This window comes from Peromyscus leucopus, chromosome 4 (assembly GCF_004664715.2).
Source record: "Peromyscus leucopus breed LL Stock chromosome 4, UCI_PerLeu_2.1, whole genome shotgun sequence".
In the NCBI taxonomy this organism is placed as follows: domain Eukaryota; kingdom Metazoa; phylum Chordata; class Mammalia; order Rodentia; family Cricetidae; genus Peromyscus; species Peromyscus leucopus.
This window is the reverse complement of record NC_051066.1, coordinates 42,779,240-42,805,825: the sequence shown is the minus strand read 5'-3', so window position 1 is coordinate 42,805,825 and position 26,586 is coordinate 42,779,240. Positions and strand designations below refer to the sequence as shown.

The 26,586-nt window shown below is 37.2% G+C and overlaps 1 protein-coding gene across 4 annotated transcripts in view; it reads right to left on the bottom strand.

Moving 5' to 3' along the window:
• The window catches only part of Csrnp3 (cysteine and serine rich nuclear protein 3), a 201,606-nt gene that overhangs the window by 93,450 nt on the left and 81,570 nt on the right, over positions 1-26,586 (bottom strand). The window contains exon 1 of one of the 4 annotated variants that reach the window (XM_028883624.2): positions 13,741-14,910. The exons of 2 other annotated variants lie outside the window; for them this stretch is intronic. The gene's annotated coding sequence lies outside the window, so the exon portion shown is untranslated. Of the gene's footprint in view, positions 1-11,979; positions 13,085-13,740; positions 14,911-26,586 lie in introns of those variants that run through there. One more of the 4 variants, XM_028882946.1, reaches the window with a different exon arrangement.

The window sequence follows — 26,586 nt, the reverse complement described above, 5'->3', positions numbered from 1 at the left end:
AGACAGAAAGCTCCAGGAAGGGAAAACAAGAATTAACCCAATTCATTGTTCCATGTCTCGTAACAAAACAACTGGGATATTTGATTAAATGAGCATTAAATTAGATGAAACTGACATCAAAATGCCCCTGCCCCAACTTATGAAGCTAACTATGAGCAAGGCATGTACAAAAGATACTTTTATATTATCCTGCACTGGTTCGCCCAATGTAAGATGAGATGAAAAAAAAACAAAACAAAAAAACAACAACAAAAAAAAAAAAACCACACAACTTGAAACACAGAGAGACCACAGCGGTACCGGAGGGGCAGCTGTAGAAAGTGTTTGATATTTTTGTTAAGCTTTGCTATCACCATGACTAGGGTCCAGGAACTTGTCTGCAGGACTCATAGCTTGAATACAACATTTAAAAAACTGATTTATTTTTGGAATTGCCTGGATCAGGGACTTTGCCCTCTAATAAGACAATTTCTTGATCAACTGGCAAGAAAGGGTTGGATGCTACTCCAGAGAATCTCACTGGGGGCTTGTGGAAGTCAACTCCATTTAGAAGCCAGTGTCCTCTGCTGTCTGACATTTCTTTTCATTTATCTTATTTATTTTCACTTATTAACATAATCCTGAAATTTAGTTGACTAGATTCTTAGCCTAGACCTCCATTCTCTATATGTCCAACTTCTTATCTTTGACACAAGGTCTCACTCTATAGCCCTGGTTGACCTGGAATTCATTGGGACTCACAGAGCCACCTGCTTCTGCCTCCCAAGTGCTGCGGTTAAAGTCCCATGCCACCACATCTGGCAACAACCCCTTATTTTGCTGCCAAATCTAATTAAGAACCGCTTTACGTTAAAACACTAACAAACATGTTTACTAGCATCCTGTTCTTAAGTTACATAAGCTATTTATTTCCCATTGTATTAGATGTAAGCATTGCTCAGACACCTCTGAACACGTTGATGAAAACACATTCTGAAATAATGAAGAAAAAATGCATTCCCCTTAATATATTTCTGACTTACATAGAAAGAGACTGGGGAGACCTAAGGAGAAAACCAGAAAATATACCTTATCAATAAACAAATAATTCCCCATTCAAATGAGGACCAGGCTCTCTGATCTGCAAATGTGCCAGTTTAGAGGTTGAAATTGCCAGATTTAACAACAAAAAAGTACTACATCTAGTTTTACTTGAATTTCATAAAAGAGAAAAGAAATGGATGACATTTCAGACATACTTTTGCCTAAACACTTCTTGTTTATATGAAATTCAACTTAACTGAACATTCTGCATGTTAGTCTGACAATCCTAATTGCTGCTGGTAAGGAAATAAAGTTAATGTGTAATCAACCAAAACTATCTACGTAGGAAACGTGAGCTAAGGCATGAAACCATGTACAGCAATACTGCACTCCTGTCATTCACAAACCAGATAAAAACCCATCTGGAAAAAAAATTTAAAAAAAGAAAAGGAAGTCATTAGGGTGAATCACAAATTTCCTGAACAATGGGAACAAGTAAAGATGTGAGTGGTGGTTGGTCAGTGAACAGCAGCCTTGCCTATGGCTGCAGAGGAATAAAGGAACTGTAAAAAGACACTGGCCTGGCATGTGCTTCTAGATAGCAGTGGTTCTCTACCTTCCTAATGCTTCGACTCCTTAATACAGTTCCTCGTGTTGTACTGACCCCCAACCATAAAATTATTTCATTGCTACTTCATAACTGTCATTTTGCTACTGTTATGAATCACATGGAAATATCTGATGTGCAGGATATCTGATATGGGATCTCTGTGAAAGGGTGGTCTGACCCCCAACCCACAGGTTGAAGGCTGCTGCTTTCTGGAATACTGAGAGGTCTCTCTCCTAGCCTGATGGATGGAGGGGCAGTGCAACAGGAGCAACAGATTCATTTGACCTAGCCAGCCCTTATTCCATGGATGTGTTAAGTATGTGGTTGTGGTTAATATATAGGGAACATTTTACAAGCAACAGTGGCAGCTAACTAGAGACCCTTTGTTCATGATTATCTGGGGAAGTACGTTAATCTCTGCACTGATAATAGGGAAAGTAATCTTTAATTACAAAGACTAGTAACACAAATCTGTTTCCTTTCTTATGCAGCAGCAGTGACAGAGCCAGGCAGACTACCTGCGTTACAGTGGGTAAATGAGGGCTTTTTAGCTTATTTTATTATTTATTCATTCAATTTTTTTGGAAGGAGGGGTCATGACTAGTCTAAGCACAAATCAATATTTTTTGCATTCCTTTAACAAATTTTTCGACAAATACAAAATACTTAGAACCTACAGTCAAGTTCTAGTTCAACGAACTTGATCACGTGAGAGTGCTTGCTTTGGTTCACTCGGGGTCCAGAAACACCGGGGTCTGGATGAAGTCTTACAGACCGAGATGTCTGTTCTTTAACTTGACTCAGGATGGGAGGTGATTGGAATGTTTCTTCGAGTTGCCTCAGCCAGCAAAAGGGATGAGGTGGGAGCCAATGCAAACACACTGACTGATGGACACACTAGAGAGAGGCTCCTTTGTGATAGGAGGTGGGACAAACTGAGTAAGAAGGAAAATGAGCCACCAGGACACAAGAGCAGCCAGGCTGTCCCCTGGACCCCATACACAGTGGCTCACTCAATTCACAGTGGGAAGGCATTCCTGGAACATTAAAGAGAACTCAGTTAAAAAAAATTAATATTATACATTAGTTTTATTCTTTGGAGTAATCACTTTATTTCACCAAATGTTCCTAAATATGTGGATAACTTTTTAACTGCTAGTTTGTATTACATCCTTTTCGCACCTAATTTTTAAAACTATAATTAATTTCTGATGTTCTTCCCTTATGTGATTTTATTAATCAAAAATGATTAAAGTCCTCCGTTTCTGCCAAATAAAATCATCATTATTTAACCAGTTGTCCTTCTAAAAAGAAATTACTTTTTGTCAGAAATCATATTATCTGGGAAAATGTGGGGTTTTTTTTTCTTCTTTTTCAAAGCCTTTCATTTGGTTCTGAAAGATTTTCTTGGTTTGGATCTTAAAAATTATTTTTCTTCATTTCTTTCTTTTCTTTATTTACTGGACATTCACCGTCTTGCATAAGTGGTCTGCAGAGCCGAGGTCAGTACAAGGCAAAAAGCACTTCTTCAATACCAAGAAGTAGGTGCCATCACCTTCTTTGACATCATCATCACTCAAGTACCAAGTACGTGAAGACCTTCTCATCTGCACCATTTCCTAGCTTCAACACTTCCTCTACGGATGCTTCTGCACTGTGGATAAAGGCATTGTTTGAACCCAATGGAGAAGCTATGGGTACTTGTGCTTGTTTTATTTATTTTTGTGCCTACTGTTAAGCAATATTTCTTCTCGTCATATTTGTCTTTGTTTCTTTCAGAGGTACGGAAGTCTGTAAGCTAGGAAAAATGTAAGGCAAAACAGTTGCATAATGGAATAGGAAAAAAATGAAGAAAATTTGAATTTCTTGACTGTGCCATGAGACATCAAATTAGCTACTTTTTGAGGATTCTCAACAATCTGGGATTAGACATCAGAGTATGTCTGCACTATGCTCTTTCCTACTTTTCCAAACTGTGTTATGATGACTACAATGCATAAGATTTTATTTAAAAAAAAAAGAAAGAAAAGAAAAGAAAAAGAAAGCCCATGTATGGGAACAGGGAATGCTTCTTCCAAAACACCATTTTGGTTTTATTCCATGTGCCATCATTCCAGGTTATTCAATCAATGACAGTTAAGAGAGCATGAAAAGGCCTTGGACACATATCACTCTATACACTGAGAAAATATCTGTGCCTTCCTCAGAAAGTAAAATCATCTTCTTCCCTGATACTAGGGCCATTTCTGCCTAAGCACACTTGGCAAGAAAGCAGCTTATTTGCTGCCAAGAGGAGCAGGATTTGGCACAGATTTGACAAGGTAAAACGCTGTAGGTGTTTCTGTGGGGCACTACCAATGTGAAAAACGCTGCTGGTGGGTTGCCAGTGGGAACAGCACAAGTCAGCCAACACCTCTCTTGCCCAGGTGTCTGTGTAAGCCAAGAACCCTGGCTGCACTCCTGCCTAATAAATATTTTTGTTAGAGCAAGGACAGTGGGGTTCCCCAGCTCTCTATGAACCCCCTGAGCCAGAGTTGTCTGTGACTTTGAGTGAAAGGTTTTCGTTCTTGTGCAGTAGATCTCAACACATTTGCCATCTGATGCTTTGAAGTTAGAGAATGAGATGGAAGCAATGGACCCTTCCTGCAGAAGAAAAATCCACAGAAGCACAAACACACACAACATCTACTCAGAGGCTCCAAGGCTAGGAAGCTGTACTACGGTTCTTAGCTATTTTTCCCTGTGCTTTGGTGAAGAAAGGACTTGGAGAAACGATTCATTTGAACGCCTTGATTCACAGAGTCGAAAGAAGTTTGAGAACCCATTGTCCCCATTTGCTTCACCAGATGAGTGGTCCAATGGGTAGAACAAGCTCGTTGCAGCTCCCCAAAGTTGGGTTGCTTTGGAGGAAGAGGTGGGGGGTCAAACCCAGTGCTTCATGTGTACTAAGCAAGTGTTCTACTGCTGGACTATGCCCTAGCCCTCCAGCCTCATTTTTTCTGGCATGCATGGAAAGAGCCTGCCATATTTCCCAGAATATTCCTTGCAACTTCATTATTCTCTCATCTGTCCCACAGCATTCTTAAACAACCACCCCTAGACAGGTGTTTATAAGTTTATGAATCTATGAATTCGTGGCTTGGTGATAGGAATGTTCTAGGTTGGGGTATATTTTCCCAAACAGCTGCCTTTCCTCAAAGATGGTTATATTGCCTCACTACACATCTAATAATTCCAGTCAGAATTCACTAAGCATTTACGATGAACCAAATGGGTACTTTGTACCCCTTTTCAATAGCCTTCCCTCAAACCCTACTAGGTAGTTTTAATAAAGGGCATCAAGTTTTCAGACATCTCTATAGATAATTTGATGAAAATTTTAGGATAGAGCCTGTTGTTCTCTGAAAAACATTCCTCAGCCCATAGCAAATTGGGTTTAAGTGACTGCTCTGTGCTGATGTGACCTGAGTCGGTGTGACACTGTTACAACGCTTGGCTCACCTGACGCCGGATCTCATTTGAATGTATCAGTTACTGTGGACTAATCTATATTCCAGTGCTGTCTCGGTATGTGTACTATCATATCTGGGTCAACCATTAACAAGTGGCATAATTTTCAGAGTGTTACTTGTCAACTGTGATTTCCACTTCTATCAAAACAAAGGGTACAGCAGGGCTAGCAGGAGGTTCCGATCCAGTCACCTCCACTGCTTGGGGCTAAAATGACAAAGGCTGTGGCCTCCAAGCGAGAACTGGTGTCTAACTCCTCACATTCCCTTCCTTCTCCACGTGCAGAATGAATGGCTGAATAGGCTTGTTCTGTTGAACGACAAAGGAATTCTGTATGACTGTGCCTGGGACACACACCTAAGAGGCTCCCCGTGCTACCTGCCTTTGTGTGCCATTGAGGTTGGCATTCCCAGAGGAAGCCAGAACATGTTTTTTAAATGGCTTTTCCCTTAAGAAGTGACTACCCGTTCTTTGGGAAATTAGTTTAGTTGATGGCCTAAGAGTCCAAACTCTTTCTCCAAAGTCAACTTTCAGGGTGTTTGACTTTTTAGTTAGCAAGGGCAGAGAAAACCAATCAAGAATGAGAGGTTTTTAAAACTGTTGAAAAATGTTCATCTGCCCTGTTGTAAGCTAATTTTTTTTCATTCTAACAGCAAAAGTAGCAAGTGAAGTCAATGAAAAATTTATTTTCTATGCTTGCTATTAGGACTAAAGAACAGTACTTAGCCTAATGTCTTGAGCAACTGTGAAAACGAAGTACATTAAGAAGGGAAAAAAAAATACCACACAGATGTGGAAGAACAAAATTATTATTAGAGTGGCATTGAAATCTAACTCTGTTTCCTACTTAGCATTTGAAAATTTCTCTCAGTTTTCAGAGCATTTCTGACTGAATAATAAAACAGACTAACCCGTGTAGATAAAGGGTACGTAAGAGCTCTGATAGTGTTTTCCTTCAGAAGAATTATCAGACTAGTATGAAAGAAAAGGACTTAAAAACTACACTATTTTCCCCAAAATACATTCTAAAATGGGTATGAGGAAGAGATCAGACCGGCCTTCAGAATCACACCAATCTGTGCCCTGGGAATCTATCAGTGAGACTACAGAAAATAAAGGAAATTTCAAAAATCAGGATAAGAAGAGGAACTCTGGACATCCTTTAAAGTGAATCACCACCTCAGGCAAGACAGGGAGTTTTACTCTCTCAGGCAAAGAACAATTAGTATTCAACCTGATGCAGACACTGCATTACATAACAATTAGCAGAAGTAATCTGGTCAGATTCAGTACCTGGGATTTCATACTTCAGCAAATGTCCGACCAGCACAAATTAGAACTTGTTCACAAAAGAAATCAGGAGTTACACCAAGGCCTTCCTATCTTCAAAGATGAAAACCAAGGTTTAGGAGCTTTCCTCTTAAGCCAAGTTCCAAATCAGAGTTATGATGTTGATTGGAAAAGGCCCTTCCAGCCATGCTACTAAAATTATTTGTAATAAAATAACATAGGTGGATTTTCTAAATTTTATTTGAGAACCTCTGTGACTAAATCAATTCAAGCAATGTTACTTAAGCAACATTATGATTCATGAGAAATTTAAAATAGCAATAAATCTGTGGCATAAAGGTCATTTCATGAGCAAACAAATTAGTACTTCTGTGTCATCAGGTAGAACCTAAGATGTGCCAAGCTCTCGCTGTGATAAAAATAAATAGAGAGATAGATAGATTCCAGAGTCCTCAGATGCAACAAAAATGTCTGAATGCAGTCAGGGTGAGAAACTAACATGTTTACTACATGAAGCAAGGAAAAAATGGTGTAGCAAAGGGAGAAATTTAAAAACCAGTAAAGGCTATAAATAACTCTATACATTGCTACACCACATCTACAGAAGTGTGGAGATTCAAGGAATCCACAAAAGTCACATGTCACTTGAACCTCAATGATCATGATGACTGTTCCCAATACTGTCTTGTTACAATTCAAGGCATTAGTTCTTAGTACTACTTTAGGATGACCTTCAGTGAGACCTGGTACACTTTTTTTTTTCCCCTGTGGAAAAAGATGTGTAATCATTGCAGAACACATCTTAGAAATGACATCAAGGTTGGGACCTGAATCTAAGCTATTAGCCACCCTTTCAGTCTCTACACATCGCATAGGACTGAAATCACATACCAGCTATATAACAGCTATGTAACAACCAACTATATAACGACCAACTATCTAACAAAAGCACTTACCTAGTAAAGACACAGTATGCAATATTATATACTGGATTTTTTAAACTGTTGTTGGATTTTCCTAAGTTTACATGTCTTCTTGTTTTACACAAACAACCCAGGTGTGAAAGCAAGATTTCTCAGTTCCTTAAAAATGTTAATGTTAAAAAGAAATTGGGCATGGTAGTGCACACTTACAATCCCAGCATCTAGGAGACTGAGCCAGAAGGATGGCCAAATGCTCCAGGCCAGCCTGGGCTACATAGTGAATTTGAATTTGGGCCAGACTGGGCTACACTGTTTATTTAAAAACTGAAACTAAACTAAACTAAGAATGGAAAACAAAGGGCTTATATACAGCATATGGGGCTATTTCCAATTACTGTTCTCATTTTCGTACTTATTCTCATTCTGAGTTGTTTGCTTGTTTCAAGACAGGGTTTCTCTGTGTTATCTCTGGCTCTCCTTACTCTGTAGACTAGGATGGCCTGGAACTCAGAGATCTGCCTGACTCTGCCTCACGAGTGCTGGAAGTAAAGGTGTGTGCCACAACTGTCCGGCTTGTTCTCATTCTTAAAAAAACCTTTCTTTCCACACCAAACTCATGGAATCCACATTCTTTCGGACTTACGCAGTTCTTCAGAGTGAATGTACACATCTACAAAAATAGCAGTAAGTACCATAACCCATATTCTGGCTTAGCTGTAGTAAATTTTCAATTGGCATACTGTCATATGTCCCTTGGGACTGGGAACAATGTGAGCCATGAACAGGTTCAAGGACAACTCAATGTGTTTGGATGGATTACTAAGCTTGCTCGGAGGCGGTAAAGCAACCTCCTCCCTCCCATTAGTGAGAAGTCTGTGAATATGCCACCAGGCTTGGAAAATACAACTCCTAAAATTGGTAAAAGAGGCACATCTGGCTCTAATAATTAATTAGTGACACTAAAAGTTGATCTTTCTTTTTATTTTATCGTTAGGAATACTCACTTCCCTATTAGATATAAAGTACTGAAAAGTTATTGTCAATAGTCTAATATGACCGTCTTCTTGTAACAATAATTTCTCATTTATTTGAAATTATCCTGAGTACAAAATAAAAACAAATTTTGCTTATTCTCTATATTCTTGTGCCTATTATGATGTGTTTGTGTGTGTGCGTGCGTGCGTGCGTGCGTGCGTGCGTGCGTGTGTGTGTGTGTGTGTGTGTGTGTGTGTGTGTAGGAAAATCAGTGCATGGGACATGAGAGTATGGAGACATGTCGATTTCCTTTCCTTGCTCAACAAAGTCTCTGATTGAGAAGTTAGTGTAAACCACAAAGAAATTTACCACGAAGTTCATTTTTGAATGGTTTTCTTATGAAATAACCATGTTTAAAATAAAAATTAAACAAGTAAAGAGACATTAAAATCCATAAAACTATAAAAAATAAATATATAAAATAATAATAATAATAAATATACTACTAAGAGGCTACTTGGTGCTGGAGGACAGTCAGGCTACAGTTTTGTGTTTCAGTAGGCAAATCAATAAGAAGTATGAATTATGGCTCTGATATCGGGAAGAAAAGCTGACACTGGTTTCCACTCTGCTGAACAGGGCAGAATGATGTGTATTATGTTTGTTTCCATGGAAGCTATTAGCATTCAAAAAAAAAAAAAAACTGACCCTGAGAGTTAAAACTGAGAGTTATAAACTCCTGCTATTTGGAAAATAGCCTTTATGTTGTGCTTCATTTCCATCTGTATAAGACGACACTGTAATACTGATACAGTTCTAATAAGACCCTCAACATCACTTCATATTTGCATTGAGCTTATATTTTTCAATAAAAGGATTTCAATTTTATTTAAATTCTGAAAGAGGCAATCTCTTGTTTTGATTGCTTTTTAAGAACTGCCACGTTAAAATAATGTGGTTGCTTTGAATACTCAATACTGATTTTGAACGTTTCCCTATTGGTGTTAAAAGTCACTTTGTTCTTTCTGTTTCATAGGCTGCAGAAGTTCAGGGGACGGACAAATCCAGTGATCGTAAAACTGAAAACCCACACGCTAGATTTTGAAATGACAGCAGTTATTTGTAGATTTTAGGCTCTACTCCATGCCTCTAGACTGAGTACACGTTGGCCCTCAAATCTTTTCCAAGGCTACAATATGGTCTCTAGTTTCAAACAATGACAAAGACAGGCTTGGATCAGAAATCAGAAATTTGGTTTTGAAAAAAAAAAATCCCTAAAGATTCCTTTGAAGTCGGACATGACACTGGTGTCATATACTACCTATCTGCCCCCAAGGGTTTGTGTTTAGATTACTCTCTTTCCTCTTCTACTTCTCAAGTTTCATTTGAATTCTATTTACATAAATACATTTTTCTATATGCGTTTAGAAGCTCAGATCCTCAGCATGCTACATGCAAGCTGCTGGGATCTATATGGAAGTAGGATGGATTAAGCCAATGCAAAAAGACTTCAAAGTTTGGAGTGAATTTGCATTGAGACATAAATTACCCAGGATATTCAAAGCCATAAATTAGCTTCAGGACATAAATAGCTCTCTTGTGGCTCACAGAAGCACAACAATTCTCTTTATTCCACATATATCTATTATCATGTTTTCCCTAAGACTCTTCATGGGCTCTATTTCTTCGCCCACACTGCATTTTTACTTCTATATTCAAAATACTCTCACTGGTAGCTGCTACAGACCCAAAGTTAAAAGTACTGCACTGCTTATATTAATATTAACCTCATTTCTTTCTTTTCTCTGCCTAGAACACACACGAGGTAAATAGGCACAATTTACTGGCATTGTCTAAATTAACAGAAAGAATTTTTTAAAATTGGGACTCGAGTATGACTAAACCATCAGAGAGATTCTGTTTAGCTTCTTGAATGTATAATATATATGCAATGTTACAAGTAATAGATATATAATGTGTACTACAACACATCAAATACATACATGTATATATGCAATTTTAGTAATTTTTATAAACATCTGTAAATAATGTTGAAATCAGAGGTCATCATAATCTGATCAATGGAAAAAAGGAAGTAATTTATTTAAAATATATTTCTTGTAGCTTAAGCCATTGAAAGTTTCACAAGAAGAAGCATTCCAAAAATACCCTGCAATTTTTGCACTTTTAAAAACAAAAACATGAATTCCATTTCAGAAACTCAACTCAGTGTCCTGGATAAATGTCATAATGTCCCCCAATGAGTGATAAAGAGTGAGAATGTGGCAATGAATAACCACTAAAAAGTGAATTTCATAAATATTTGAAGTAACTGTCCTTCACTGATTAAATGTCCACGCGCTCCTGTTTTGGTCTGCTCCACTCAAAAGCTCCTCATTTTAGATGAAAGATACTGTTGCCACACTAGCCCATTTTAATCCTTGTAATAAAATTAACTTCGTTCTAAATGCAAAGAAAATAATTGTCTTCCTAAATATGTACTAGCTCCTTACACGTAAGCTTTATAAATTTCATTTTAAAACTTCTTACATAAATATGGATACATAAAGCAGTAATTTCATGGATAAATGCCTATTTTGCATCGTTTCCAACACACACACACACACACACACACCCTGTAATACAGACAGATACACAGTATATGCAAATGAAAATAACATTCTTTTCTCATCAACATTGCAACCGTTGAGCTGATACATTTATATTTTTTAATGAAGTGGATGAACATAGTTGGATTGTGCTGTTTTAGGTTTACTTTTAAAAAAAATGGTGTGAAAATTAAAAAGCAGCGTGAACAAGAAATGTGAATACACACTTGTTTGGTGTGGGCAGATTTACTATGATGTAATCACACATTTTACAAAAGTGTGATGTTAGTGTATGTGGGGGGAGGGAGGCTTCGTCCTGCTACGACATTTATGAGGATTCCCTTAGGATCCTGATTGAACTGAAAGGAAAAGACATAGGAAGTTGAATGTGTTAAATGTATGTAATGTTGTTTGAAAAGTCCAATGAAATTTAACAACAATTAGAAAAATGAAAGGGATCGAAGGAATTTAAACCCCAAATAAGTAATCACTTCTTTAGTAATATTATTAACAATGCAACAGAAAGTGAAATTTCTCAAAACTAAACCCTGCCTTAAAATAAAAACATAACTTCTTAAAATTATCCTTACGGTGTTTTTCAGCTGTGAACAAAAGAACTCCATTATTTAATTCCACATAGCTCACAAAAATCTTAGGCTGACTAGAACTCAGTTCTTATTTAAAATATATTTCCTTAAAAATTAAAAAAAAAAACACTGAAAGTTTTAAGTGTTAATATTTATCTAGATATTTCAACCAGATAGCTCTCCAAAATAAACACATACCCAAAAGGCAGAATTATTCAGAGACCCAAGCCCAACAACTGTTTCTCTCATGAAATATTCCATCACAACAAAAAACCCCAAATAGAGAAACGCTAGGAGTGAAAAAGAATAATGATAATAATAAGAAGAAACTAGCAAGGGGTGCCTGGAAACCAGCAGCATCCTGCCAATTGCTACAGTGAATTTAAATAACCAATCACCATCAGTGTCTTTAACAGAAATAAAATCAGGCGCATCGCGAAATGTCATCGTACCTGCATGCGCTTTAAATGACTCCGGCACACGCTGTAAAATCTTCAGAAATAAAGCGCACTTCCTTTCACAGCTGCAAAGCAGGGCTGCAGAAACCCAGGATACATTTTTTTTTCCAGGCAACTGATCCAGCTTTCAGCCAGCCCCGTGACCTTTGAACTCCCTTCTGCCCCCTCCTCTTCTGCAGTCAAAGCCTGTGCTGGTCTCATTTGCATAAGGCGCAGGCAAGGCTCCAGCAGCCAAAGCGGAATGCTGGGTAAGGAATTGTGGAACAGCAGTTCAACCAGGGTACCTGCATCCCGGAGCACCGGAACCCGCAATGGGGAGTGGACATGCTTCACCAGGCTGTCAACATCACACCCCCTAGGTCCGTTAATGGATGAAAGATTTTAGCGGCTGTTTCAGTCTTAAGCTACTTGTTTACCGTCTCGCCACCATAAGAAGCTGTCTGCAGCGACTCTGGTAACCAAGGAAACCCAAATAGTCAAATACTTCATTTAAATACGTTTGGAAGGCCAATTTTAAATTGTCATTAACTTCTCTTGTTTTGGAGACATAGCTCTTTTTTTTTTTTTTTTAAGTGTAATATGTATCGCATGCATAATCAGACATATGGGGTGTTTCTGTTATGGCGGTTTAAACAACATTTACAGACATCAATTTACATTAAGCACTATACACATAGATGCTGTCACTTTAGTAATTCTGAAAAATGTCAATAAAATGTGCCCAAGCATCTTAGAGATCATCATCCTAAATGGTACCCAAAAATTAATTGTAAAGAATTTAGGTCCCAGGATGCCTTTAAACGATACAGCAGTAAAAACGTAGAGCAAAGTTAAAACTGCGTATTTCAATCCGAAGAGTCACCTCACAGTAGTGCTTGTCTTTTCCAATGATTTTGAGCGCTGAGCTGTTATCTGTTAGGATTGCTCCTGGCCTCGGATTGGTACACATGGCAATCTGTCTATTTGAAATACAAACTTCTCTATTACCCTTAAACCCAAGAGCTAGTTATTTTCCAGATAAACATTATGTGTGCAGGTATTTTATAAATACCCAAAAAACATAAATTTCCTTTTCTGAACCAGTGGGAATACTGGTTAATCCAATCCTGTTTTTAAAATTAAGTTAATTTGTTTTTCTTCATATATTCATAACAAACATCTATTATATAAAAGGTTTTCATTATACAAAAGGTTTTATAAAAAGCAAATAAATATTAGGAAGGGCATATTACTAAATATAAATATATATATATATATATCTTTAACATTATTTAAAATTTTTCTTTTAAAATTTATTTTAAAAATTATACATTTTACATAAATATCTTGCAGTATACTGAAAAACACTAGCAAATTCTGAGTGATTCCTCTTCTATAAGAAATACAAACTAAGGCAATACAGAATTTTTTAATATAAAAAGTAAAGCTTTTTTATACCAGCTATTTATTAGCCATTCTGCTTTATATATTTCTGCATAGCTAAAGTATTAGAAATTATTAAATGAATTTTTTCTAATCTTTACATCTTTGAATAGAATAAATAACTTTTCAGTTTAATATAATATCAGCATTTCTGTTATATTGGACTACATCAAATTCAATCTTGCTGGCTCAATTCAAGTGCATCCTTCTTATTACACATTACAAATACCTTGTAAAGTTGTTGTTTAAGGCAAAACACACATTAGCCCAACCTAATTTAAATGCAATCAAATACAAGGAAGTGTTGGGGGGGGATTTATAAAAATCACCGACCTGTTCAAATAGCTGTAGACGAATCCTGGCACTCTTTATTCATTAGAATCCAAAATCAATTGATTATCATTATATAGTACGTGTCAGCATTACGGAAGGCATCGTTCTTCCTGGTTCAGTGGCATCTTCTTACATTCCCCAGCCCCGCCGTGTTTTATTGCTGGTACCATATGCTTTATTGTTCCAAGACAAGAGCTTCTCCCGCACAAAGACTCATTACCTACTGCTTGCTGCACGGCCTCAGCCTCGGTGAGGCTGCCTGTATGTGATCACATGGAGTTGTCAGAGAAAGCCAGGCGTGCCCTGACTTCACTGTGTCTGTGGGTATTTTTATCAGCAGACTCTACTAGGAGGAAGAAATAACAGATCAGGGAACTGCCCTAAGACATGAACGAGCACGGTTTGGGGAAATCCCTACCCAAGGTTTTATTATAATTGAAAATGTTGCCACAGCCATTTAAAAAAAAAGGGGGGGGGAGCTAGATTTTATGCTAATTGGAGGTTGAATAAGAGTTTATGGGGAGGAAACTTGCTCAAGCCTTTTCCTACCTTATGTTTCTGAAAGTAGTGTTTGATAAATATTACTGAAGAGCCCTGTTCTAACGAACCAACTTACAATACATTTTAACCTTTTAATTGCAACTGTTTCTTTTCTTGGTCCCGCCAACCCCCACTAAAAGGCTGGGTGCTGCTTCCCTCTCAATTTCCTCCAGTAAAATCCTCCTCACTAAAAGATACTATATGTGAATAAAAATAGAAAAACCAATCCTTTCTGATAAGGAGGACAGGAGGGTTTGACTCTTTTTCTTGAAGTATATAAATGAGGTAGGTGATTAATTTATCTTCTCAAAAGATGACACATTCCTAGAGCAGCTGACTACAATGAACAATGGAGACCTCAAATTAAAGAACAGAGGGTTCACACTAATTCTTGAAATCGCAGGAATTTATTTTCGACAGCTCACCTCAGCACAGCATATGGTTTACCTTATCTGAAGTGCTAACAAGTACTTCTAGAGATGACGGCTCTACATTACGGGAACCTTTAGCTACTTAGATACTGTTTTAATCCATGTGAACTATGTATGTCTGAACACAATCACACTATCTTTCCAAACATAAATTCTCAAAATTTGAAAATCAATTATGGATCTTTAAACAAACAAACAAACAAACAAAAACCTACTTAATTACTGGAGTTTGATTAAACATTCCATATATTTTATGGGCTATTTTGATGATAGTCTGCCTGCCTTGAATTGGTATTTGAAAGCTTTTTGCTCACAAATTTCAGTAATCATGTTATGGCAAATACATGAAAATTCAACGAAGATCACAGAAGGAAAAGCCAGAAGCATCATAACATAATCAGAAAAATAAATTTCATGCACAAGTATATAGATATGCAGTGCATTGCAATGGCCCTTATAAAAATGTCAGTCCTGGATTTTAAAAAGAATGAAAGTACACATACATACATTCATATGTTTATCAATATACACATACATCAACCTTCAATCAATAAACTCTTACTATTTTAAAAAAGAATTACAATGTAAACATTTTGTCAGCTAAACTTAAAAAATAATGCAGAATAAATGAGTGCGATTAAGAAGTACTTAAATAAGACAATTTTTAACATTTCTCTTTACGTTGTTTGAAGGACTATCATTGATTTGGAATGTTCCATGGCTTAAAGAATAGGGTTTTCTTAGCATGAAAGACATACCGAGATACACACTAAGGGCCGCCCCCATTTCCAGCGTTTGCTCAACACCACCCATGTTCATCTTCCCTCTACAATGAGAACTGCACTAAAGATACAGAACCTTGGGCCGTAAATAAAGATGCAAACCAAAGTTTCCTGTTGTATCGAACCCCGGCTGGCTTCTGAGAGGTCCCCAGTTTTTGGTGAATACCTTGGATGACCTCACCATGCCAGTGTACCCGGAAACAAACAAAAGGCGGCCATTTTTGCCCTTACTGCTTCCCTTCGGAACATAAAATGGCTGCCACGTGGAAGGAGGAAACCTGTCAAAAATCAAATTCCTTCAGAGTTCCTTTGGTGGCTCTGGGGGTCGGAGAGCAGGAGGGAGGAGGGAAAAATCCATATCTATGTGAATGTTGTGTATAGGTATGAAAAGAAATAATTATGTAAGAACTAAAGAGTAAGTGATATCAATATAAAAATAACTAGAAACAAATGCCTAGAAAAAAGAAGACTCTCTGATAGGAAGACTAGCAACACAATATGTTAAATGTAAAAGCCTGATAAAATCATTTATGTGGACAAAAAGAAATTAAAGGTAGATGCTATAGCCAGAGAGAACTAGAAAGAGGAAGAATAGATCACACAATAGCAATAATCCAAGTTACTAATGACTTAAATGACCTTAGTAAGTTATTGTAGCATGTGATACCTTAATCCCCAAGTCTGTGAACCAGGAAACAATACCTTTTTGGTGAGCCAGTCTTGAAATGCATAGTAATACTTCTTGTTTCAACTCTCCAATTTGGACTTAACCAAGCATTGGCAATTAATATTAAGAGTAAGAAAACATAGGCTATAAAATTTTAATAACTGCTTACAATAATTTTAATAAATTATTTTTATATCAAATACAAATAGGATTTTGAGAAAGAGATCATCTTTGTCTAATATATAAAAAAATGGAAGACATTTAAGAAGTAATTTGAAACCTTAGGAACTTGCCTCATGATGAAAACAAATTACAAAATAGGCGTATCATTCCACTCAAAATTCTGGAATTCTCTGTCTGCAACACGGCAAGAGAACTCCAGCAGAGGTTCTCACATCACACAAGGAACAACAGTGCTCCTGTTTACGTAACACCTTCATCAGCCAAGATTAGAGAGATGTCTTAATTGATGATATTAAGAGTTGTGAACTGGAAAAGGTAGCTACTAATTCTTATTATATTAACTTTCCTCTGAAGGCAAACTGACATCATAGAATCATTTAGTTTCATACTTTCATATACTTCAAGTATGCAAAGATTATCAAAGAGAATATGAGACGTTTGCTTTCTGGCTTCTGAAGTAACACAGGCATAGACTTTTGTTCAAAGGATGATCCACTGAACAGGAAGACTTACTGCCCTGAGTGTCTGTGTTTCAAGGAGGTATTATCTGGCGTTTACCCAGTAACTCGTGTTGATTTCTCCCTTGATGGAGTTGCCCTTCATCCCCGCCCAGCCTACTCTGGGAAGTTAGTAAGTCCACCACATCAGCTTTAAAATCCAGGAATAAATGAGTCCAATTCAACAAACATTCATTGGAAGTTACCATGTCTCATGCTCTGAGATAGTTGCTAGGGATATATAAGTGAAATATTAACTATTCTCAAAAAGATCAGAGTCTCTCTACTTTAAAAAAAACTAAATAAGAAAACTGCTATAGAGAATATGATAGAAAGGTGGGGACATGGGGACATTGTTTCAGTTTTAAACATCTTATCAATTTAGTATGTACTTTATGTCAAATCAGTATAATTTCTTTATGTTGACATTCCCTATTAAAATCAGAAAAATATTGGTGTAATATAAAATAATTCATCAAGTAGCCCATTGAAAAATTTTCTTTTGGATTTCATAATCTAAAAGAAAAAGCAAATCTTTCATAATAAAGTTATGTATATATAAGATGCAAATTCTTCACTATTCTTTAGTGAAAAAGTACAGCCTAACTCTTTTACCTTCCCTTAATGCTGCCTCTGCTGAATTCTTTTCAGTAGTCTGCAAAGGTGTTATTCTGAACATTGAAAGGATAGATCCTAAAAAAAAAAACCAAAAAAAAAAAAAAAACCAGTAGCTTCAACTTGAAACACTCCAAGTCCCTTGAGCCGCTATGTAAGGGAATTGGTTACCCCAAGTCTGCCATGATTGAAAAGCCCCCCATAGGCTCTCTGGGAGAAAAGGAATGATTGCATAAATGTCACTTTGGAGAATACAGAGAGACAAGGACAAAGCCTTATAAACTACGTTAACAGGAAACTTGAGTTGACTTGGTGAGATGGGAGATGTAAGCAAGTGTTCAAAAGTTAAGACAAAAGAAGAAAGATGGTGGCCCCTTTGAGCAGCAAGAAGCTTGAGAGGAGAATATTTCTGATTCTATATGTAATGCTGTGAGGTCAGAATAACAGGCAAAGAAGACAGTGTTGTCATTGAGTAGCTAGCTCCATAGAGTACTGTCACAGCAGCAACATGTGGGTAGAAACAGTGAGCTTGAACTAAGGATGATAACTGAGGTAAGAGGAGAAGAGAGTCTGGGAGGCAGCAAGATGGAATCTTAAACCTGGTGAGATAAACTAGCCTCTGATCTCTCTCATTTATGGCTTCAAAAGCTAATGGTCCAATGGCTAAGCTACAGGTCCCAACCAGACTAGAGAACATTAATTAAGCTAGCTTTATCATGTTCAGTAATTTTCACATATTTTGATTTGTGCTGCCCTCAGAGTGTCAACTATCAAATAATGTGAAAATGTGTAATGTCAAATATTATTAACATGTTTGGGAGGTGGAAACAACCTCTCTTGAATAAAGGACACACATGACAGCATTTATGTTATTTTCTTATGTATGATTTCATCATCCGGGGAGGGGCTAACGAAGGGAAAAGAATACATTCTGGTTGGGCAGAAAAGAAAAATGTAATTTTGATAATGAAAAGTTAGGCTCAACATACTTACAGAAATACTGGCTAACACATATCCCACCCACTGCTACCGGTCAAAGCAAAGAAATGTAGTTTTTTTATCCATGTGGTTTTTCATTCTATTTGCACATTAGACTATAAAAGTAGCAGATGTTAAATTTAGCAGCCAGTGAATGGACACTCTGAAGGACACCATTTAAATGTCTGGAATTGCTCTATAACTACTACTACAGAGGCTACAATACGAACATAAATCATCTGAACCTGACTGCAAAGAAAATCACATGCAAAGTGACCCAAAGAATGAAGTGTCCAGATTTCCCCCGACCCTTCCTTCTATTCCCACAAAGGCATTAGAAAACAACATTTGTTAAGAGAAAAGACCAAATGAAGCAAACCTCCCAGGAACACAAAAGATACACTCATGTCATAGTGGCCATCAGCAATGGCTATAGTAATCTCTTCTTAGGCTGAATTAGATGCCTAACTTGGGACAAAGTAAAATATGGAATTAAATGGTACAACCTAAAAATCAACCATGAACTGAACAGTTAAAAGAAAATAAAAGGAACAATGGACTAGAATGGATGGATTTTTCATGTCAACAGGGTTTGTATACCATAACTAAAGATGCCACAAAACTTCCTTGGAGTCAAGACTAAGAGAAAGAGAGATTTGTTGTTGTTGTTGGGTTTTGTTGTTGTTTTGTGTATGTGTGTGTGTGTATGTGTTTTCATTACCATAAACCCATAAATACTTGGGCAATCAAATAAATCTTTTTTTTAATTATAATGGATACATACAGAAACAGTCCTGGTATATTGTATATATGGAGTCATTGATGCAAATATATAAGCAGATGCAGATGTAATGGCAGCATCTATTTTATATTCACTGTCTATCAATATTTGGAACTGAGTTTTATGTTCTGACATGTTAAGAGAGATAAACAGTGTAGCAGTTACCTATGTGGTTTGCCATCTACATACAGAAACAGATGTAAAGAGTTAGTAGAAGGATGATGGGATGATGAAGATATTTTGTAATTGAAGAATGTGTAAGAACATAAAGACAAGAGTGGACAATATTATCTAAAATCACCTAGTAGTTACCAAATGCAGACCAAAAGGCTTTATAATCAATAATTAATTCACATACACCACTGAAGCAAGTCTATGAAGGAGTTTTCTTAAGCCTCTCTTTTTTATAGTTGGCATAACTGAGGCCCAGGCTAGGTAAGTAGCTCAGTCAGTCAAGGAAATCTAAGTTCTGTTCTAGCCTGGCTCTAGGCATGGTATCTTCTCATGATGGCCTTTGCAGAAGAGGTGACATAATTGTGAGGAACGGCTGATGCACTTGTGAGGAACACTGAGGAAGCCAGTCTAAAAGACCTTCAACCTGGTCGGACCAAGCATTTGCAATTGAGATTCTTGGAACTCCTCTTAGCAACAGTCTGCACCATACAAGATAGCTGTTTTTAAGAAGATCTGGAAAGTTTTCAAAGAAAGAATTGGAGAAAGAACCTGGGAAATGGTTAAATTACTTCAGAAGAAAAGATATAAAGCTCTGAATGAATAGGGTGGTGGTCTCAGGGTAGAGAAAAAGACTGGGCAATGAGCAAATTGGCAGACACTCAAACTGGGGATGAAGGAAAGAAAACTCTATATCCAGGTTTTTAATTTAGGGAATAAAAATGATGATACCGTTACCCAAGGTTAAAAATAGAAGAGACTCAGATGTAGAGCTCTTCAGTGCTATACTTCAGCCATTTCCATGCATCAGGCAAGAGGACAGGATTATAAGGGGTGGAACACACCATCTTGGTCTCTCAGTGCACAGACATGGCAGGGGAAGCTTGCAGACAAAATATATTCCTGAGACACCAATTGGTTCCACCATAGCTAACTGTTAAGAATGTGGACTTTCTCCTAGTGACTTTATGAAAGATTAAGAATAAACAATGAAAGGCTGCCTTTTCCACAATGCATCAAATCTAGAATGGCATAAATTAAACGTAACTGTGATGACTATACAAGACACTATTATATAAAAGTAGCTTAGGCAGATTAAAACCATGCTCCTGATCAAGAAATCCACTTCCATGCTTTATATTAACTTACAACCTGAATAAATACAAGGGGTAAATTAGATTTCTCCTTTAGGCAACTGTATTAATGAGCTTACTTCCCTGGCTACTAAAGCTAGTGGCAGGCTGCTTGGTATGAAGCATGCATTTTCTTTCTTGTTCATATAGGCAGGTTCCTATTTAGTATTCATTATTCATGTCTATTTTTATCAGAGAGCACCATTACATGAAACTACAATCCAAGTGTATTTGGCTCTTGGTTTTATTTATGGGGGAAAGAAATTATGCAGCCTTCTGATACTGGGGTGTGTCTGTTAGAGCCACAAATATGCTACATATGGGTAAGGAATATGTCTGTTCCTTAATGTTAGATCATGTGGTATTTAATTTAGGAAGTCTGTCTAAACCACAGATTTCTTTTTTCACTTATATTAATTTGGAAAACCAACAAGACATTGAAGAAAACCAATGCCCTTATAAACAAAACTGATAAAATGTGTTCATTTTAACAATAAATCCTGATGAAGACATTGGCAAGAGGGAACCCTCATATATTACTGATGGAAATGTAAACTAGTCTAGCTCCTTGAGCACTCAGCATAGAGATCCCTCAAAAACCTAAAAATAGACCTACTGCATGTCATTCCTGTACCACTCCTGGATATTTACCCGAAGGATTCTACATCAGTGCATCACAGAAATAGTTGCTGTCAATGTTATTATTACAGTACTATTCACAAAGGCTGTGCCATGGGACTAGACTAGGGGGAGGAATGATTAGAAAACAAATGTGCTGCATATACAATGGATTATTTTTGCCATAAAGACAAAATTATGTCGGTTATTGGAAAATGGATGCAACTCGAGATAATCACAGTGACTAAACTGAAGCAGTCTCAGGAAGACAATTATAACTTCTTCATTTGTGATTCCTAGATTTTATACGGAAATATAAAGTCACATGTATAGAACACGAAAGCTGAAGTGAAACATCCTAGAAGAGCATGTTGTATGTTGTACCTTGATGAATTTAGCTGACCACCATGGATATTATTACTGCTTGTTGGCCATCTTTACCTCTTTAATTCCCGATGATGATCTATGGAATGTGTAATAAAAATGAGTAAGATGATATTAGGCTTTATAATTGCTACTGTTCATGGCCACTCACAGTCTAATAAATTTGTTATATTATATTTATACACTACAACTTTGACCTGTGGAAGCCTATGCTTACATTTATCAGTCCAATTATGATAGTTTAGAAATCTTGGAATCAAGGGACAGCAAGATTTAATCAAGGAACAGCAGCAAAATTTAATGGACAAGAAGAACGTAGTTTTAAATACAAGGATATTTGAATACACCACATTTATAATAGGTAAAAATTGGAAACATGAAAGTATATTTAAAATATATTCTCCATACTGTAGAGTATCAGATAACTATTAAAACCACAGCCATGAGTATGTAAATAACAAAAATGTTTATAGAGGAAAAATTGATGTCAAAAATTATCATAAGTATAATAGATATTATTGCAACTAGTGTGCATAAAAGAAAACTTGAGAGAAACATAAAAGAATTAGTGATTATGAACGAGCACAAAACAATATACACACTGTGGTCTCAGTACAATTGGTTCTCTGTACCCACTGGTCCACATGTACAGAAGCCTACAAAACACAGAGACACTTAGGGAAAAATCCATTTGGACTGAACTTGGACAGGTTCTTTTCCTTGTAATTGCTCCCTAAATACTATTTGCATAGCATCATATTGTATTAGGTATTATAAGAAATCTAGAAATGATCTAGTATGTATAGGAGTATGCACGCTGGTCCTGTGCAAATATAACACCATTTTATGCAAGGTTCTACAGTATTCCACATACTGCTGTCAAAAGTTAGGTCCCAGAGTATTCCATTAATACTGAGGGATCACTGTGTTTTAAATATGTAGGCATAAACTAAGTGAAAAAAATCAAATCCAAATCAATTTTTTAAAAAACAGTGATCTCTTGGAATGAAGCAATGTATGGTTTTGGGTTTTTTCTACTTGGACTTTTTCTATGCTTTTCTAGTTTAATTGTTAATAATGCAATATAAAATGAAACAATATTCAAATTGTTATTTTGTTGAAGTTAGACTAAAATTATCTTAGTAAGAAAAGAATTTAAAAATCAGAATGTGCCTTTAAAGGGTTTCAATTGCTGTGAATTTAAGCTTTTAGAAATGAAAGAAATTGACCCCGGACACCAACACTCCACCCTTAAGCTAGATTTGAAGCTTAATATTTTTGTCTACTAGGCTCCCTATAAACCTGATTGCTTTTGATTGATGGGTATTCCTCCTTAACATTTTCTACAAGTAACCAAACATCAGGGGTGTTTTGCTAAATTCACCTCACAGGTGTTGCAAAGCAGCTTAGTGCCCACCAGGCCTTTTCCTTTCCCAGAGTTTCAAGGGATGAAAAGGGTGACGGGATGTGGGATACAAAGAAGTCAGTGACTGCCACTCCTGATGGCTGTGGGGCCACATGACAATAAAGTAGTTGATCTGCCTGTGGAAGAGAGAGAAGTTGTACCTTCACAAAAAGAAAGCTGCAAGGAAATGGCCAGGGCACCTGGAGAGTATGATACTTATTTAAGTGAGAAGGAGAGCTTGAGAATTTAGAATAATCTATAGCTGGACATTATGTAGTTCCAGTTACAATTTAACAGCTGTAAAAACACGAAAAGACCTGGGGTAAAAACACCTAATTGGGGAAAAAAAAATAGTGTCTCCCTGCCAAGGCTCCTTTATGCTTGGAGAGTGCTGTGGAGGTGGAAGTTCCTGAGGCAGCACTTCCTTTCTTGCTATCCCAGGGAGCTCTGATGCTGAAGCCTTCTGAAGCTGTACATTACCGGCAGTGAGTTCTGTTAAAGTTACTAAGTGATACTGAAAAAGAACCAACCAATGCAGTATAGTTGGGGGATGCTTCCCAAGCAACAGAATGAGGGCCATTTTAAAATATGGATTGCTCGGGCTGGAGAGATGGCGCAGCGGTAAAGAGCACTGGCTGTTCTTCCAGAGGTCCTGAGTTCAATTCCCAGCAACCACATGGTGGCTCACAACCATCTGTAATGAGATCTGGTGCCCTCTTCTGGCCTGCAGATATACATGCAGGCAGAACACTGTATATATAATAAATAAATAATTCTTTAAAAAAAATGTGTATTGCTCAATCTATCTTCGTCTATAAATAAGACGGAGACCCTAGAAGTCCCATGTCAGAGGGCAGTACAGTCGTCAATGTAAGATGTCTGGTCATCTGATTAATCACATTTTCTGGTCGTATTTTCTCATGATTTCTTCTTTCGTTAGTTGAGTTCTTCCTCTGTACATTATGCAAATGCATTTGTATTTCTAGAAACACCCAGAAGCAGGGTTGTCTATGTGAAGAGCCCTGCCTGACTTGTTTCACAACCTTAGAACCCATCTTGAGACTTGCCTATTAGAGGTGCTGAAAACTGAGTAATAAGTTCTTGGGAATTTCTATTTTGAAACAAACAAAATGCACACACAAACATCGAAACAGATGTCTTTAGGATATTGGATACTGCTGGTAAAACTTCAGGTTGCTGAGAGGACAGAATTGTATAACACTGACTTCCTGTTTGGGTTTCCCAAACTTGTCTAAATAAAACAGATGAAATGCTGGAAACATTGCAAACACTTGCTCCTCCCAACACCAGGGTTGCAAAGATGGCACCGGAAAGGAAAGACATCCGCTTTCCCCTTCCTTCAGCCACTCCACAGCTGGTAACACATTTTCAGCCTTGTCAAAAAATTTTCCTGCTGATAAAATTTCTTGGACCTTTTTCTCAGGCTCTAGTCGTCATTACCAATCTTACTGTCAACATCTTTCCCCCTTTCTTCTTCTTTTTTTTTTTTTTCAAATAAGGAAAAGATGTGCTTCAACCTGTTCCCAAGCCCGTGATCCGTCGCTGTGACTTTGCATGCATCATATCCTAGCAATCTCTTTGGAGACACGGGGTGTTGAGCGGAGATATGCACACATCTTGGGGTATTTCAGCTTTTCTAACAGGCCTTCACACATTTCACAGCAACACATCTGCCAATACATAAGTCACTCAATGAACATTAGTATTTCTGTCAATGGAAGCGTGCTTTAAGTTTATCGCATATGTTAAATAAAACCATTGGTAACTATTACATGGAGAAGAGCGGTGTTTCAGATTCACTGGGAATCAGTTTCCATGGAGTCTAGTGGTATTGAGGAGAATCCCCTCCTCCTGCAAATCTGTAAGAGCTGGATCCAAAAACAAGAGAGGAGAGGACGTTCTACAACAGAACTCTTTTTATTCATACTGTGATTCTTTTCTCTGGAAGCAAAGGACAGAGTGTGCTATAGAATATATTAAAACGTCCAGCTCTAGAGAAAATTTTCTGGAACAACAGACATTCCACTGTGGCATCAATTACAATGATTTTGTAAACATTGGCATTAAGATCATAGAAAATAATGTGTAGGAGTAAATATGATTTGAGGGTGTTTGCAAAGAGAGTGAAATCTAAATGAACAGTCTATTTTGGACCCAGTGAATAAACAGCTAAAGTTGAAATCACTTTTTGAAGAATATCTAGAACACAGAAAAAAATGGTTACAGAATTAGAAAAGTAAAAGCTTTTCTTGGAGATGATTTTAAAAAAAGGGTTGCCCACCATTGTCTCTTAAGGAGCCCCATTTCATAGTGTTTTACAGAGTTTACGCTTCCCAACATGAATTTACCCCATCTTTCAAAGGGTTTACACTTTCTCTTGAGGTTTAAACATTTACTTCTGTTCTTAAGTAGTCCTTCAGGGTAGAAGGGCCACTTGGATATTGACTGAGCTTCCCAGTCAGAAGCAAGGCACAGGGATTACAAGTGATCACTTCCCAATCGCAACCAACGTTCTTTTCATCAGTGTTAGTTTCTTTTTAACAACTACAGGAAACAAAGCTTCTTTCAATACAGAATTTGACAGGTAGAAATTCTCACTGGGATAAGGAATTACAGTATTTGCTTTAAGAGAGACACATATACAGTACTTAAAGGCATGTTTCCTGTCCCTAAATATACTATGTGAAACTGGATGACAACTTTAACTAAATAAAAGAATGGTAGCACTGTGTGCCTTTCTAGTGTAAGCTTAAGTGAAACAAACATCATCATGAATACTATTGAAATAAACAGGCCTAAAGATTAAAAACAATGTGACTGGACAGTTGGCTCAGCAGTTAAGAACACTTGTTACAATTGCAGAGAACCAGGGTTCGATTCCTAGCACCCATATGGCAGTTCACGACCATCCGCAACTCTAATTGCATGGAATCTGACCCCCTCTTCTGACCTTTACAGACACCAGGCACACACATGGCTCAAATACATACATGTAGGCAAAACATCCATACACATAAACATAAACTAAGTAGATCTAATTTTTTGAAAGATTAAAGACAAATGATTAAAGAAGTAACTGCTTAACCAAGCACATAATCAGAAAAAAAAAATCTAACTGACTATGTGATGGAGAACCTAACAATTTTATATGGAAATATTTGACCCTGCTTTCTGAAGGAGCTATCTCTGTGTTTCTTTCTCACCAAAAGTCACAAGGATTTGAAACAGGCAGCTCTATTGGGTATCAAATGCTATATTATTTGCTGTTATTCTTTCTGTAGTCCTGGTGGATGCTGTCTGGGATGGGGAGAGACAGAAGTCCTCAGGATGAGCCAAGCGGCTTCCAGGCAGACAGAGAATGGTGTAAAGCTCAGCTGAGCTACAGAACATTATAGGACAAAGCAGAGAGAGAGAGAGTGATGGACAGAGAATTATCCCATGGTGCTTATTGTGGGAGCCCACAATGATTCCTACTTGTGGTTTGATTCAAAGTCAGAGAGTCAGAGTTTATGTTGCTCTCCAAGGCTGCATAATAGGGTGCAAAGGAATGGTTACCGGGTGTGTTATGCTTCAAGGCCTAATCACAAGATGCTTTGCCATGGAGCATAGTTACTAATTGTTTTGAAGGGTCTACACTTGG